Here is a 17,531-nt window from a genome sequence, read left to right as displayed (position 1 = left end):
TTCTTGCTGAGTCCAAATGTTAATCTCTTGATGAATACACTACAAAATTAGCCAAGCGAGTTTGAAGAGAGATTTAATGATTTTCGTAACCAACAGTTTTCTTTAGATTTATTTTCAATGCCATTCAGTGTCAATGCTGCCGAAATGCCAGGCTCAGTACAAAATAGAGCTCCAAGCTTGAACTCCAAAACAACTCTTCTTTGAGAGAAAAATTATTCAATGTGCCCTTGCTTACATTTTACAAAGACTACATTTTTGAGGACGCATTCCCTAATTTTTGCCGGCATGCTTTGAAGATGTGCGTTTTAGGAAGCACATCCCTATATGAGCAGTTCTTCTCCAGAATGAAGCATGTGAAGTCCAAGACAAGAACTCAGATTACGGACCAACATCTCGAGAATACTCTGCGCATAGCGACTTCCAACAGTGATGCCAACATCGACAAGTTGGTCAAGGAAAACATTGCTAAGTTGCCCATTGACATTGTAAACAATGAATGTTTTCTTCATTAAATTATCTTTTTTCAAGTATTGATTGTATTTACTCATCATGAATCTGACTCCTACCTTGCTCTTAAAGCTGAGTTTGTTTATTTTTATAGGATTTTATTTATAGTATCAAATGCACAGCATTCCTTGTGAAACTGGAAAACATCTTACAATTCTAAATACCACAGTATAGCTTAGTGGCCTGCAGGCTTCAATGAAATTTTTAATGCAGCTCACACTGTCTGAAAGGTTGAAGACCCATGACTTAAGGCATTAAAAATGGAAAAACAAAACTCACACAGGAAATTCATGAACTAACAACTTTAAATTCGAAAAATAAGAACTGTACACTGCAACGGGTCCAAGCTCGTAAATATTGAAGACAATAAGAGAGCAGACAAACTAGCCAAAGAAGCAAGATACTCACCTCAAAAATTACACCCACTATCACTAACTGATGCTAACTCTGTCGCAAAAATAAGATTGGTAAAACAAACTATCAAGAAGAACGAAATCAGTGAAATTAATGAAAACAGAGAAATAACCACAATCATCACTAGACTAAGGATGGAACAATTTAAAGGCATGAAAATTCATGCCTTTATTGTCCACGATCATATCTAGAAGCTCTTCAACGGACTCGACAACAACAATAACAACAAGAAGTGTAGGTTGAATGAGAAGGTGGAACCTTTGACTTGAGCCACTGAATATATGTTGAATTTTTATGTTGAAATATAAATTAAAGATGCTAAGAAATTATACTCTTGGTTTTATCCTTTTTTCTAGCAAACCAAGGCTCAGATAGAGGCTAGTAATTTTCAATGGAATCCAAATAACTGAAATAATCCTTACTGGAATTCTCAATTCCAGTAATGATTATTTCACAACTGAATATGAATTTAATAACCATCTTCCCCTTTTTTTGGATACCTTAATAATTTGAAATTCTACAGGTTGTGTTGAATTTTCAGTTTACTGTAAATCATTACTGATAGTTACATTCACTCACCCTCACACCATTATTCACAGAAGATTGGTAATATCAAGAGTCTTGTATACATAGGGCTCATATAATCTGCTCTTCTGATTCTCTTTTGTTAGATGAACTGAATAAAATTAAAATCAATCTGATGTGTAATGTATACAACAAAACTACCATTCAAAAAATTATTCATAATTATCATCCTTCAAGAAGACTACAATTTGATGTGAAAAGAATTTCAATACTCTATCTAAAAGTAACCTCCAAACAAAGAGCACAGCTTCTATGTAAATTCAATCTATACATTTCCTGAATTCAAACCAGCTTGGAAAGAACCAAAGCGGTCTGAATTAATTCTTTCATTCTTACCATCTACAAAAGATACATTACCACCTCTTTCCTTACCAGGAGGTACCCTTGCTTGTGTCATCTTTGCTATTTTGGACAGACTAGCCCTGCTTTGATTAAAATCCAAGAATATTAAAACCATATTTTGAAACCTGACAAATCTGGCTTTGCTTCTCATGCTATTGACACCAGGCACAGAGTTCTTTGGAACCAGACAAAGATTCTTCATTCCAGCAAGTTCAGATTTGATCATCTTTTCCTTGAAACGTTACAAAATTTTCCAAACCTTACCCACTCAGACTGAATGCCAATTTCTAAGTTTTGGAAAGCAATTACTATTAATTGTTCATATTTTTTTAAAAATAATTATTTTTATCTATACAACTTTTCCAATTGTTCCTTTAAACTATAATAGTGTAATCATATATTTCAGCTGACTAAGACATGAGGTAGTAGTATGTGCATGCTTTAAGATTCATTCTTATGTTTTCAATATACTGAATGGTCTACCTCCCTGATGACGTCCACATAATATTGGAGTTTTTGAATAAAATTCTCTCTCTCTCTCTCTCTCTCTCTATATATATATATATGAAGACGGTCTGAAAAGTTTGGTGAATGGTCCGATATCTCAACGGCAACATGGGCCAGGTGCATGCGCATGACTATCCAGGGACACGTCGAGAAGTGCCACTTAGCATGGAGTACAAGTGACCATCAGGGTAAACCGGCTGCGGGCAGTCAAACGTAGTCAGTGTGAGAAGTAGGGTCACAGTGCAATGGAGCAATGAGTGAACATCTAGTTCTGCTACAAATTGGGGAAAACGGCAACAGAGATGCATGAAATGTTGGTGCAAGCGTACGGGATGGAAGCTGTGAGCAGAAAATGTGTTTACGACTGGTTCAAACGCTTTCGCGACAGGAAGGAAACGACTGAGAATGAGCCACATTCAGGTCTACCGTCAACAAGGAGAACCCCCAGACATGATTGAGCGAGTGCAACAAATGCTGGCACGAGATCGGCGACTGTCTCTACGATTGCTGGTGGAGGAATTGGGCATTAGCAAGGACACAGTGCGCACTATCATCCTCGAAGATTTGGATAAGCAGAAGCTCTGTTCCCGGTTTGTGCCGCACAAGCTGACAGACGAACAGAAAGCAAAACAGATAGAAACCTCTGGAGATTTCATTACCACGTGTGACCAGGATCCATCCTTTCTGTAAACCATCGTCACAGGAGATGAGACCTGGTGCTACCAGTTCAATCCGGAATCCATGCTTAATGAAAGGCGCACGTTTTGCAGACGTGTGACAGCAGTTCGGCAATCGATTCCTAAAGAGGCCTTTGCTGACAGTTTCCAGGAGCTTTATGAACGTTGCCAAAAGTGTATTGTAAAGGATGGTGATTGTTTTGAAGGCCAATAAAGGTAATTTGTATCTTCTGTTTTGTTTGTTTTCTGATACCATTCACCGAACTTTTTAGATGCACCTTGTATATATATGTGTGTATGTATATATATATATATTTTTTTTTTTTTTTTTTTACAGCCATGAAAGGTTTTGAATATGTCTAGTGTACATGTTCCGTTAAAACTATTTTTGACTATGATCTATGTACAGCACAGCAAGAACTTCCTCTTTAAGGTCCCTGCATATGCTAGACTGCAAAGATTTGATTTCAGAATTGATTAGATGGAAATCATTGTTGATCTCTCTATTCTATGATGACTTCCACTGGGATAAATGTTTCTGTCTTATGATCTGTTTGTAATTGGTGTATGGCACATGCATACACTCTTGAAAGACCAGCTGACTTAGTTGCAGCATCTGCAGCTTCTTTTCCCTTAATCCTAGCATGGCTCGGGATCCAGATCTCTTAGTTGTTCCTGCTAGAGAACATGTGTATAGGATCCAAGATTTGTTTTTGTTTTGATGAAAGCTGTGTATCGTTCGAGTATGTCTGAAAATAATGAGGTTTATTGTCGTGGGATATCTGTGGAAGATATTCAAAGCATTCTTCTAAGCTTCCTTGGTTGCTGGGCAATCAGTGGCCCAGGGAAACATAACCTTTTCAGTTATGTTTCCTGCAGGGAAAACAACATTGGTTTATACTTCCACAAGAGATCTTGATGTCATCTGCATTTTGATGGAATCCACGCACATCCCAAAATGGAAATGTTGTCATTATTTCTTTTTGGTTATGTCATCTGGCTTCTGAAGTTGTAAGGTTTGTTTTCATTGGCCTTGGATTTTTTTTTATTTTTAGAGAATTGTGGATGGACAGTCTTTATCATTTCCTCTTCCTCAGGAAAAATATTCAAGATGTCTTCAAGCTGGATTCTCTCTAGGGAACTAGGTATATTAACTGTTATATTTTCTAGTGGAGAAACAGAGATATCAATCTTATCTATTAATGGATCTGGAGGTATATCCTCGATTCTCTGCAGAACACATTCTATTATTTTTTTTACTACTGGATTCTAATTTAGTGGAATCATTTTTGGTATATCACTGGGAGTGAGCCCATATTGATTTCTCTCTTTGATATGTTCTAATGAGACAACAAGCATATCATACCATTCAGGGATGTTGTAGTTGTGAGAAGGTTAGATGAACTTATGAGGGAGTGAGTATGGAAATTTCTGGTAAACACCTAGAACAAAAATAGCATTAAAGCAACTTAAATAACCACAAGAAAGAACATAGAAGGATATAAGAACATAAGTTACCTTCATAAATCTGCTAGTAGTATGTTCTTTCTTGTGGTTATATTAGCTGTTTTAATATCATTTTGTTCTAGTTGTTTATGAGAACTTTCCAGAACTTTCCCTTGTATGGGATTATGGTCCTTATTGACTTTTGCTTCACAGTTGCCTTTTCAGTATAAGAGGATTTGCCACAGATTTTGCTATGTTTTGTGGTATATAATCTTTTCACTTTCAGATAGGGGATGCTCTGCTCAGTCATAATGTTTTGTATCCCCCCTTATAATTGGGAATTTTAGCATTCTGCACTTACAATCTTTATCTTGATGAATCTTTACTATCACATCGAGACACAGATGGCTGAGCCATGATGAGCAATCTAAACCACTTCTGACATTTAAAGTAGTGCAAAGTGTTTGGAATGTGAGCCTGACTGTTCAGTTTGATAATAGTCCACTTTGAAAGATGTTGGTAGTTTAGGTGTGTTGAATGTAAGGATGATCTTCCAATTGAGAACCAGGTGGCTATACCTATGTATGAGAATTATCCTTATGGTTGCAACTGCTCAGTCTTTCAAATGGGTGCAGATCTCTTTATCTGGAATATCAAGGGGGGGGGGGATCACACTCTGGTATTACTCCTCAAGAATAGTTCCAAGTTTTTGGGGTAACTGTAACTAATCCTAATAGATGCTCTTCGAAAGAGTTGCTCTGATTGTGTTTATGTTGTTGTTTCTATAAGAATTTCCAATGAACAGAGGTTTTTTTTTTTTTGTCTGATTTTGGAGATCCTGTTAACCTTTCTAGATGAAGAAAGGTGACATTTTCATAAGTGGATATTTGCCAATTAAGTGTAACATTAAGAAGTTAGGTATGTTTATTGTTGGCTTTTATGTTTTTGTTACTTGATTTTATTTTTGGTGAATGTTGCAATAGTTGCTGGCATGAGTGATCTCTGATAAACTAGAGAATGAAAAATTATTCATAGTCAAAAGGAGCTCTGGCTTACTGTGCTCAGGAGTGAAATGCCAGGCCTACCCTGGATCATATACCAGCACCACAGCAAGCCTTGGATCCTATCCCTGGTATGTGGGGAAAAAGACTTACCACATCAATGTTCACTCTTAAAGAAGCTCATTAGTCAGCTGATCCTAGCTGGGCTATCCAGGATCACGTCTTGCTGAAGCAGAGGCTATAATAGCACAATACTACCAGGCTTCCCTTTTTGTTAGCAAGGCATTTGATGCCAGTATGATGGTCTTTAATATATAATAAAACAACTCAGAAGAAGTACACCGATGAATATGAGAAGAAAAGCACAGAAAAAGAAGGAAAAGCAATAGTACCATAGGAGGTCCCCTCCACCATAAACAGTTACCTCACATGATGTGGGGAGAGAGAGAGAAACAGAAAAGAGCATGACTGATGGGTCTAATGTGAGAATGATTGCACAATTGGACCCATCTGATGGAGCAAAAGTAAGAGGGACTGCCAGTATGAAAGACAGCAAGACTACCCAAATGTAAGAAATGAAGAATGAGATGATGATGAGAAATGAGACATATGCAAAATAAGATTAGATTAAAACAGGTAGATACAGATGGTTTTCCATCATACGTTTATGTGCAAAAGGATAGTAGAGAAAAAAAGTGGTGAATGATTCAAGAGTAGTGCAGTACATAGATTATATTTATTAAATGGATAGTGGATGACAGGGTACACAAGGTTCATCTTGCTCCTTTTCCAGGAGCAAGGATGAACATGGTGATAGATGCTTTGGATATGAGTAGTAAGCATGTGAGGGAGTTAGTGGTAGTGTGTGTGTGTGGGAGGAGGAATGCGAGGATATCGGGAGATTACTGAGGAAAGTGAAAAACAAAACAGTGTGGTAGGAAGAGTAGTTGGTCATCACCAAGGTATGAAAATGATGAGTTGAGACAGCAAGTGAAAATCATGCTAGCAGAGCCATGTGAGGAGAAGGGGTGCAGTTTGTTGATATGTAGAATGTATCTGAGAAGTGAAAAGTAATGTATAAATGAGACGAATTGCATTTGAATGAATTTAGTGTGAATCAACTGGGGAGAGAGAGGGAGGGTGGGGGAACTGTTGTGTCTAGGAAGCAAAAAAAACTGAAATTCCAAAAGTTTTGTTCGTATAGGATGATAACTGTTGGATTATGAAATTGAAAGGAAGCCATGTAACTGAAGTATTTTTGATGTTGTTTAGAGTTGTGATGTGATGAATACCTTAGTGCTTGTGTAGTTAGGCAATTGATTTGATATTGCATTTATTTGTGTTATTTGCAAATTAAAAATGTTTAATTTGTGTATATGAGATTATGAGTTAATTTAGAAAATAAAATGTTTGTAATATCTTGGGATACAAACCTGTGTGCAAGGTTAATTAGGAGTTTAGTTTGTTTTCTTTCTGTTTGGGAATTATAAGTTAAACCACTCAGAGTGTCAGGGAGTAAAGCAAATATATACATCTCTGACTCCCCCCTCCTCCCACACACACACATGCATGCATTAAATGGCACAGTCGCTGACAGGATTATTAAGAGAATATTAAGTAATTAAGAAATCAAGTCTTAAAAGAATAAATCTGTGTAGCATCAGTATATTTTAAGTGCTTAAGAAAATGAATAATTCAAGTTTAAGAGGTGAAAATCTTTATTACAGAATGAAGAATGTTCAAAATATATTAACTGAATCATGCTATAGCAAACTTTAATGGTGATTCTAATGAAAATGCTGAATAATTTTTTGAAGTTGCAGAATCAGTTAAGAAAATTGGTAGATGGTCTGAAGAATGGAAACTTTGAGGTCAAGCTAAGCATTTTGCTCCGAATTCCAACAGGTTAAGATTTGCTCACACCATGCAACTTTTAAAAGTATTTTGACTGAAAAATTTACCAAAAGACAGGAAATTTCTTTGGAAAGTTCATTCGTATGCACCAATGCAGAAAGCATATGTTTTCCAATTTCATGATCAATTAAATAAACTGTTATATGATTATAAATTTGATTATTATGATAGTGATTTTTGAAAAGGACTCTTTTTCATCTATTCAGAAATGGATTGTGGCCTGAATTATAAAGATCAGTTTACAAATAAGGGACCACTTATGTTAAAAGAGCTGTTGAATTTACTCAAAAAGAGAAGAATCACTGATTCAGAGTTTAATAAATTTAGTTTAATCCTTTATCCAAGTGTGAGCAAACAAAGTTTGCGCCTGAAAGTATCTTCAGGACTGGGTTAAGGTGGTACACACCAGGGCAACTCGTTGCAAAGGTGGAGCAAGCTACCAACACTCCTATCCTAGTATCTCCTATAATGCAAAACACATCTCCTTGCGGATATGTCTATTGTTATGCATTAAGGGAAGGGCCACTACCCAGACCGGTTTCGACCTTTATTGAGGTCTCTTCAGTGGGAGCCAGGCCCAAGTCGAGATATCAGGCAGAAGCATTTGCAGGTCATCTCCACCTATAGGAATTGCCAATTGGTGTGCCACCCTTTTTTAATAAATTACTCTGGATTTAGAGAAAGATGTTGAAAGTTTATTTTCCACTTGGTTAGAGTATAATAAATTTAGTTTAATCCTTTATCCAAGTGTGAGCAAACAAAGTTTGCGCCTGAAAGTATCTTCAGGACTGGGTTAAGGTGGTACACACCAGGGCAACTCGTTGCAAAGGTGGAGCAAGCTACCAACACTCCTATCCTAGTATCTCCTATAATGCAAAACACATCTCCTTGCGGATATGTCTATTGTTATGCATTAAGGGAAGGGCCACTACCCAGACCGGTTTCGACCTTTATTGAGGTCTCTTCAGTGGGAGCCAGGCCCAAGTCGAGATATCAGGCAGAAGCATTTGCAGGTCATCTCCACCTATAGGAATTGCCAATTGGTGTGCCACCCTTTTTTAATAAATTACTCTGGATTTAGAGAAAGATGTTGAAAGTTTATTTTCCACTTGGTTAGAGTATAATAAATTTAGTTTAATCCTTTATCCAAGTGTGAGCAAACAAAGTTTGCGCCTGAAAGTATCTTCAGGACTGGGTTAAGGTGGTACACACCAGGGCAACTCGTTGCAAAGGTGGAGCAAGCTACCAACACTCCTATCCTAGTATCTCCTATAATGCAAAACACATCTCCTTGCGGATATGTCTATTGTTATGCATTAAGGGAAGGGCCACTACCCAGACCGGTTTCGACCTTTATTGAGGTCTCTTCAGTGGGAGCCAGGCCCAAGTCGAGATATCAGGCAGAAGCATTTGCAGGTCATCTCCACCTATAGGAATTGCCAATTGGTGTGCCACCCTTTTTTAATAAATTACTCTGGATTTAGAGAAAGATGTTGAAAGTTTATTTTCCACTTGGTTAGAGTATAATAAATTTAGTTTAATCCTTTATCCAAGTGTGAGCAAACAAAGTTTGCGCCTGAAAGTATCTTCAGGACTGGGTTAAGGTGGTACACACCAGGGCAACTCGTTGCAAAGGTGGAGCAAGCTACCAACACTCCTATCCTAGTATCTCCTATAATGCAAAACACATCTCCTTGCGGATATGTCTATTGTTATGCATTAAGGGAAGGGCCACTACCCAGACCGGTTTCGACCTTTATTGAGGTCTCTTCAGTGGGAGCCAGGCCCAAGTCGAGATATCAGGCAGAAGCATTTGCAGGTCATCTCCACCTATAGGAATTGCCAATTGGTGTGCCACCCTTTTTTAATAAATTACTCTGGATTTAGAGAAAGATGTTGAAAGTTTATTGTGGCCCTTCCCTTAATGCATAACAATAGACATATCCGCAAGGAGATGTGTTTTGCATTATAGGAGATACTAGGATAGGAGTGTTGGTAGCTTGCTCCACCTTTGCAACGAGTTGCCCTGGTGTGTACCACCTTAACCCAGTCCTGAAGATACTTTCAGGCGCAAACTTTGTTTGCTCACACTTGGATAAAGGATTAAACTAAATTTATTATACTCTAACCAAGTGGAAAATAAACTTTCAACATGATTCAGAGTTTGTATACACATACAGCTAAATCTCTCTTTGGGTGATTCATCAATGCAACTGATGATTCAAGCTCTTTTATGGCATGTTAAGAATTCCTGTAAATTCAAGGTACTTTCTTATACTAGTTCTAATGTCACGAATCCTCAAATTTGAAAATTTGACAAGCAATTTGTGAAGTTAAAGTATGAATTAGGAAAGAGAATAGATCATAATATGTTAGTTGTTTCAATGACTGATGATGAAAATTTGAAGTTAATGTCAGAGTTGTAGTTTACTTCTTGTGCAAAGGAAAATGCAAATTGTGTTAATCAGAAAAGAATGTCACATGAAAAGCAAATAAGTGGATTTAAAACTATTAAATACTTTAGATGTGGGAAGTAGGTTACTACCTATCTAGACATTGTTCTAGACCAGTTCAGAGAAAGGTTTTGATGGGTAATTCCACTATATTCTTTGCAACTGTTATTCTGCTGCCATGATTATCAGTCAGTGTGAACCTGCCATAATTATTCTTTCTCTTGCTTGCCATATGCTCAAAAATTCCCTTGAGCTAACCTTGGCCTGACCAGCCGATCTCCTCTCATACTGCACCTTTTCTTTCTTCAATATATTTGTCACCTTTCTAGCCTGCATTTCATACTCTTCATGGATTCGATCACCACCAACAGTCCTCCATTAAACAATCAGATCATGGGCATAGCTAACTGTTGTGCACATTCCTTAAAAATATGTTGTGATATATCATCCATTCCAACAGTCTTATTAACAACTAACTCAATCAACACCTGATACACCTCTGATTCTTTCACTTCCGATTCTCAAAATATTTGCCTCCTCCTATATATTGCACCATATGATTTACACTGGTATGATATACATTGATAAAATACTCAGTCAGTAATTCCACTATCAATCAGTGTGAACCTGCCATAATTATTCTTTCTCTTGCTTGCCATATGCTCAAAAATTCCCTTGAGCTAACCTTGGCCTGAACAGGCGATCTCCTCTCATACTGCACCTTTTCTTTCTTCAATATATTTGTCACCTTTCCATCCTGCATTTCATACTCTTCATGGATTTGCTCACCACCAACAGTCTTGCACCTACTCCTCCATAGCATTTTCTTTTCCAGCACAGCTTACTTCATTTCAATGTTCACCATTTCACTCCTACTCCATTTATTCACTTAACCCCTGGTATATAGTTATACACCACTTTTGTCAGATACTTTCTTGTGAGTTTCCATGCATTTCCAAGAGGGGAAGAACCAGAGATCATTCTTGGAAGTTGTGTAAAAGTGTGGTGAGGAGGGGGTGTGAGCAGCAAAGGTTTTACGTGGAGAACTGTCAGTGAATGGAATGCATTACCAGAATGTGTTGTTAATTCAAGAAGTGTTAAGGATTTTAAGATTCCATATATGTAGCTATATTGCCTGCCATTCAAGTAGAGTGACGTGGGCAAATAACAGAATGGGGAATGAAATGGACAATGAGACTTATTTATACTTAAAGTCCCACAGAAGGTTCTACCAAGGAAGAAGGGGAGGATCTTTTTTTTTTTTGAGGCATTAGAGACGGCAGCTGACAATGAAAAAGGAAAAGTTGGTCCTTGTTGGAGATCTAAACAGAGTAGGAAATGATTACCAGGCATACAGAAATATTTTGGGAAAATCTGGAGAAAAGCACAAAGCTAATAATAATGGTAAATGACTGCTGGATTTCTGTTCAGGACATGGATTAGTTATTACTAACACCATGTCCCAACATAAAAGTGTGCAGAAATTCATGGAGAGAAGATGCAAGAAATAAGAAAAATCTCATTGACTACGTTATAGTTGATAGCAATGTTTTCCGACTGGTTCAGGACATGAGAGTATATAGAGGATTTGAAATAGGAAGTGATTGCTATTTAGTTCTGAGTAGGATAAAATTGAATTTCATATTGAAAAGAAGAATGTGTAAGAAAGTTTTAAAACTAATCAAAGCTGAGCAGTTTTCAGTGAACTGTAGACTCAAATACACAAACATCATTAATGTTTGCATATTTGAGAAGAATGTGTAAGAATGTGTAATTACAAAGAAAAATGTGTAAGAAAGTTTTAAAACTAATCAAAGCTGAGCAGTTTTCAGAAGTGAACTGTAGACTCAAATACACAAACATCATTGAAGAAAAAATGATAGAGTTCAAAAACAAAAACCAAACCTTGGAGATTCAATGGCAAATCCTGAAGAAATCATTTGATTCAAACAGAGAGGCATGTGGTGAGGTTGTCTGTAAAGAGAGAAAAAAATCAGAACTCCATGGTGGCCTCAGGAATTTAAAGAGGTAGTCAAGGAAAAGAAGAAAGCATATGGAAAGTTTTTGGAAGTAAGTCAGCTTGTGCTCTTAGAGAATGCAGAGAAAAATGTAAGAAAGTGAAGAACTGTGTAAAAACTAAAGTCATGGGAAGACTTTGGTAAGAACATAGAAATTAAATATCATGAAGGGGGCAAAATATTATGGAGGAGACTATTGAAAAATATTAGAAATAAAGTACTGTAAAAGGAATCAGAGATGATAAAGGTTACATGCAAACTGGAAATAAAGATATTCTGGATGTTTGGAGTAATTACTTTGAAAGACTGCTAAATGAAACAAGCAGTGTCAGCATGATGGTAAAAAATTTCTAACAGGAATGCAGTCAGGAATACATATCCTCAGTAAGTGTATGGATAACTGGATAATCTGGAACAGTGCCTTATCATGCTCGATGAAATAAATTCATCGGAAAATTGACGTGATCTAAAAAAAAAGCTTGAAGCAATCCATGATCAGTGTCTCAAAGCTAACATGTTTACCACAGACAACACCAGCAAGGTTCATGATTTCACTGCTTCATTAGTTCAAGATATGATCGAGGCAAAAAATAAAAAGCACAAAGCCATCATCCTAAACTTCCATGACTCAATGAGATTTGCTGGCTACCTGAACAATGCAATTTCACTCTAAAAAAATTCTCCGGCATCACTGTTTTGGGCTCAAGATTACATGGAAAGAACTTTTCATGCTCAATAAAAGTGACCTGTGATACCCTGATAAGCGGATAAGAGTTCATATTGGCCATGAGAACCAAGTCAGAAGGCACCAGCCCTGCATCATGTGTATGAGCCTGGCCAGATCTCACCCATGCACAGCATTAAAAAAGGTGGCAATTACGAAAATAACTGGAAGAGAAATGTCAAAGTGGAGAAGAAGCATGAATAATCAATTCCAAAGGAGGGATACTACTGAGAAAATCGAACTCTGTAAATAACCAGTGCGAAAACCTGTTCCCACACTGCATAGGGAACATATGGTCAAAAGGTTATATGGTCATAGCCATCTGGCCAAAAGCAAAAACTTTCCAGATCCAGTTCACAAATATACATGGTCTCAATTCTAACTTTAATGATGTTCACTTCTACCTTAAGTTGCCAATACTTCACCTACTCTTCCTGGCAAAAAACCCAAATCTCAACTTCTTTGGTCAAATTGGCCAGCCAGGCTGGCTGAGTGGTTAGTATATCCGCTCTCCAGCCAAAAGGCTGTGAGTTCAAATCCCACCGCAGGCATGGATGATTGTCTGTGGAATAATGGCAGTGGTCGGCCGTAGATGGCGTTGGTGTAGTTGCGGATGAGTGGTGGAGATAGAGTTGTAGAGCAGGTGCCCTCCCTCGATGAGTCGTTGAACTCCCTGGAGGTATTGTGTAATAATAATAATTGTTTTTTCTGGATACCTGAGTCAAATACCTATGTGCAGAAAGAATCACCAAAATAATACTCATAGGCAAGAAACATTTATTCTCCACTCCAGCCTAAATTTGCATCCCCTATCTAATCCTTGGTTCTCCCACAGGTGCAACATAGTTGTACAAAAAGAGCCAGGCACAACACAACTGGCTTGCACCAAAAATTGCATTTTCCTATACAGTCTACACCAAAATTATCACCACATTGAAAACTGATTTGGAGAGAGCTAAAAGCAGGAAACTGGTATCCTGCCCCAATGGCAGCCAAACCTTTTGGGGTCGAGCCAAAGCTATTGGATGTAACTTCTGCCCAAACTACTCCCAGCACCAATGTACCCAGGTAGTACTATTACATTATCATCCAGAAAAAAAGCCAACTTCATGGCTTCCTACTTCTCCTCCAATTCTTGCATACTAATCATGGTATATGTCAATGTCCCCCAACCATTCCAGCACCCAACACTCAAAGCTGCATTTGACCTTCAGCCAGAAAGATAAAAAAAAAAATTGAAAAAAATAAAAAATGCTGCTCAAACTGGATACCAAAAAATCTTCCAGCCCTCATGACATCCTCCAATTGTTCTAAAGGTCTGTTCTCCCAGAGATGACTCCCATTTTATGTCATCTAATTACACTTTCTTATTCCAATGGTATCTATTGTCCGGGAACTAGCTCATATACAACCTATTCCTATGAAGGGTGAAAAATCTTTACCTTCAAACTACTGTCCAATTTCTTTCACCTCAATTCTTTATAAAATGACAGAAAGAACCATGAATACCCAACTCCTGCACTACCTTGAAGACTCATCCAATTAATGACCGAGAGTGAGGATTCTGTCACTGTTGATCAAAAGGGATCTACTAATCTATGTCACCAATCTCTGGGGGGAAAAAAAAAAAAAAAAAAAAAACTTTTCCGAAACTCAAGTGATTATTCTTGATATGTCCAAGGCTTTTGACCAAGTTTGGCACAAAGGTCTGTTAAGAAAACTCCCATCATTCCATCTTCCCACTGACTTCATGCAATTAGATGCTCACTTTTAGTGATTTTTTTTAAATTTGATTTTTATGGCACAAAGACATCAAAGGTCACAATAGTACATATAGTAATTGGTTAGTAAGACAATCACAAACATCCATGCCCTTGGTGGGATTCAAACCTGCAGCCTCTTGTCTGGAGAGCAGATATGCTAACCACTCAGCTAACCAGGCCAGTCTAGTGATGGTGGATGGCTTGTTATCTTCTATCTATATAGCTAATGCTGAGGTCCCACAAGGCTCTGTTCTTTTGCCCACTCTCTTCCGTCTATACATAAACAATCTATTCCAGCTGACTGCCAATCCAGTTCACCATTTTGCTGATGACAGCACACGGCACTCCTCCTTTTCATTTGACAAACCCTGAAAAAGGAATAAGTCACCACAACCTCCAGAACACTAACCTCTACTATCTTAAATTCAGATCTTCAAATCATCAATAGGTTTGGATAACATTATCAACTTCAATGCTAGCAAAACACAGCTCTGCATTATTTCCCACAAAAAAGAATCCTGTTCTTCCAATCTTAACTTTGACAATACCAAATCTCTATTCAAGATAGATTCACCTTCTTGGAGTAACTCTAACCTCTAATCTTTCCACAAACATATCGCAAATATTGCATCCTCTGCATCTAAAGAGTTAGGCTCTCTCTCTCTTGCTCAAGGCATTACTTTAACTCCAAACAGCTCTTAACTCTATATAAATCACAAATCCATCTTACCATTGAACACTGCTCTTATATCTATGGCTCTTATATCATGTCCTGGGGATATTTTTGTCTGGCATTTTTATAGAATATGGTAATTTCAGATACTGTAATGGGTCTGTCAAGCCCATCTTGGATATAAAACTCTTCAGTTTTATTTTTTATTGTATGTCTCAATTATATAATCCCTTTTCTGCCTGTCAATCAATTTCTGTAAACTACAAATCTTATATCTATTCTCACATAAGGTACATTCCACAGACCTAATATCATCTTGGTCACTCAACACTGGGTTCTCTCTGCCTCCTCCTCCTCATCCCCAAGAAATCCAAGCAACCAGATCTGTGCACAGTAGTCAAGGTGGGATCTTATCACTGTCCAATAAAGAGATATAACAACTTGCTTATCTCTGCTTGTCAGGGTATTTTTCAGTAACCAAGTAATCTGATGAGCTGTTTTAGTCACTTTTGCAATATACCCTCTAAACTTCAACTGCTTATCCACTAAAACCCATAGATCCCTGGCTTCATCAATTTCCTGGAGTACAGTTCAATCAATATGGTACACAGCTGGTAAACTCACTGCAAAATGTATAACCCTACATTTTAACACATTGAACTGATATTCATTCACCTTTACCCATAATGTCATTCTAATTAAATCATACTGCAAATTTTAACATAATCTTTATTGACTGTATCCAATTTGCATCATCAGCAAATAACTGAATAGTTCCTCTCAGATCATTTCCTACATTGTTCGTGGATAAATTAAACAACAGTGGTCCAAGAACAGAACCCTGCAGCACACCAGTAGTCACAGTCTCCTCCTGGTTCTACTCATGAATAAACTACAGTCTGTTATCTACCCATCAATCACCCTCTTATCTACTTCACCAACTTTATATTTATCCCCATATGCTGCAATTTACTGGTTATAATTCCATGAGGTATCCTGTCAAAAGCCTTTAAAGTCCAGCAGTATCACTGTATACCCATTACCTTTATCCAACTCAGCTGTCGCTGTGTTTTAAAAGGTGAGCAAATTACTGAGGCATGATCTACCCTTCACAAAGCCATATTGCTACTCATATAGTATCCTGTTCTGTCTACTCATTCCTGTATTTTGCTCTTAACCAACTTCTCCAATATCCTGACCAAGACTCCTGAGAACGTAATCGGTTCAATAATTTGCTACCTCAGTCTTGAAGCCTCCTTTATGCAATGGAACTATCCCCCCCCCCTTTCCATCCTGTTGGGACCAACCCAGTGCTGAGACTTAAATTAAACAATGTGGTCAAAGGCACTGTAAATTCCCTAGCACCTTTTGGTAAAACATGAGATGGTATACCATTTAATCCCATGGCTGTATTCACATCAAGGTTCCATAATATCCAATGTGACTCCAGTTCATTTACCTCTATTTCAATATAAGCCCTTGCCTCTCTTGTTACTACAATATCTCTGCCTGGATGATATACTCTTGCAAGGTATTCACTTAGTAATTCAACTATTTCATCTGATTCAATTACTTCCCTACCACAATATGATGAGTCTCACAATGAGTCTTGTGACTCCAGGAGGCCTAAATCATCATAGTAATAATCAGAAAATTATTATTGTTAAAATTATTAAATGTTCCACTTTATTATTCACAACTCTCAAAGCAAAAGTCTAATTCTCATATTCTTGCAAGCTACAGATAACTTCCAAATGTGACTCCTTGTTTCATTCTCTTTCTCTCTATATCCTATCCTTCATAGCTCAGTCGGTTTCAATGATGCCTTTTGTTGGAAAGACCTAGCTTCGAATCTCATCTAGGATGAAATGAACCTTTATCATAGCTTTTCAATTGAAGGTGAGTTAGTCAGGGTTTTTTCTCCAGCAAACCACCCATTTTCTATAATGGCCAGTCTGCTCCCTCATAGCCTGAGTAGCATCAGCTGTAAATCCAAATAAAACCAAACTAAATATCTGTCTGTCTCTGCCTTCCCCCCCACAACCACAACAACCCCCCATTCAGTATTGATGATGCCCTTTAGTTGAAAAGACCACGTTCAAATCCTATCTATAATGCAAAGAACCTTTATAAGAGCCTTTTATCAGCTAAAGGGGAGGTCAATCTCATATGGACAGTCTCTGCTCCAATCACTCTCTCACCTCCATGTGGTGAACCTTGGAAGCAACTAAATGGAAGATTGGATACTAACCCTAGTGGAAAGCTTGGTAAGGTACAAACAAAAGAATGGACATTTAAGACAAGTTTGGACTAAGCTGTCCAAACATATGAAATATGTTTGGACAGCTTAGTCACAACATATTTCATATGAATTTGGCATATGAAATTTTTTCTTATGCCAAAGTATACCAAATTTTTTCTTATGCCAACAGAAAAGAACTGAACTGCAACAAATATATTCCTTAAACACAAATGCTAAAAAAATTTGGAATATCAACAGACAAATA

General features: G+C 37.5%; 1 protein-coding gene across 6 annotated transcripts in view; it reads right to left on the bottom strand.

Annotated features, from left to right (window-relative positions):
- The window catches only part of LOC150094189 (protein still life, isoform SIF type 1-like), an 881,056-nt gene that overhangs the window by 149,934 nt on the left and 713,591 nt on the right, over positions 1-17,531 (bottom strand). The gene's annotated exons all lie outside the window — the stretch shown is intronic.

Source organism: Typopeltis vanoorti, chromosome 22, assembly GCF_054136105.1.
Source record: "Typopeltis vanoorti isolate ZY-2024b chromosome 22, IOZ_Tvanoo_1.0, whole genome shotgun sequence".
NCBI classification, from domain to species: Eukaryota; Metazoa; Arthropoda; class Arachnida; order Uropygi; family Thelyphonidae; genus Typopeltis; species Typopeltis vanoorti.
The sequence above is the reverse complement of the archived record's forward strand: the minus strand, read 5'-3'. Positions and strand labels throughout refer to the sequence as shown.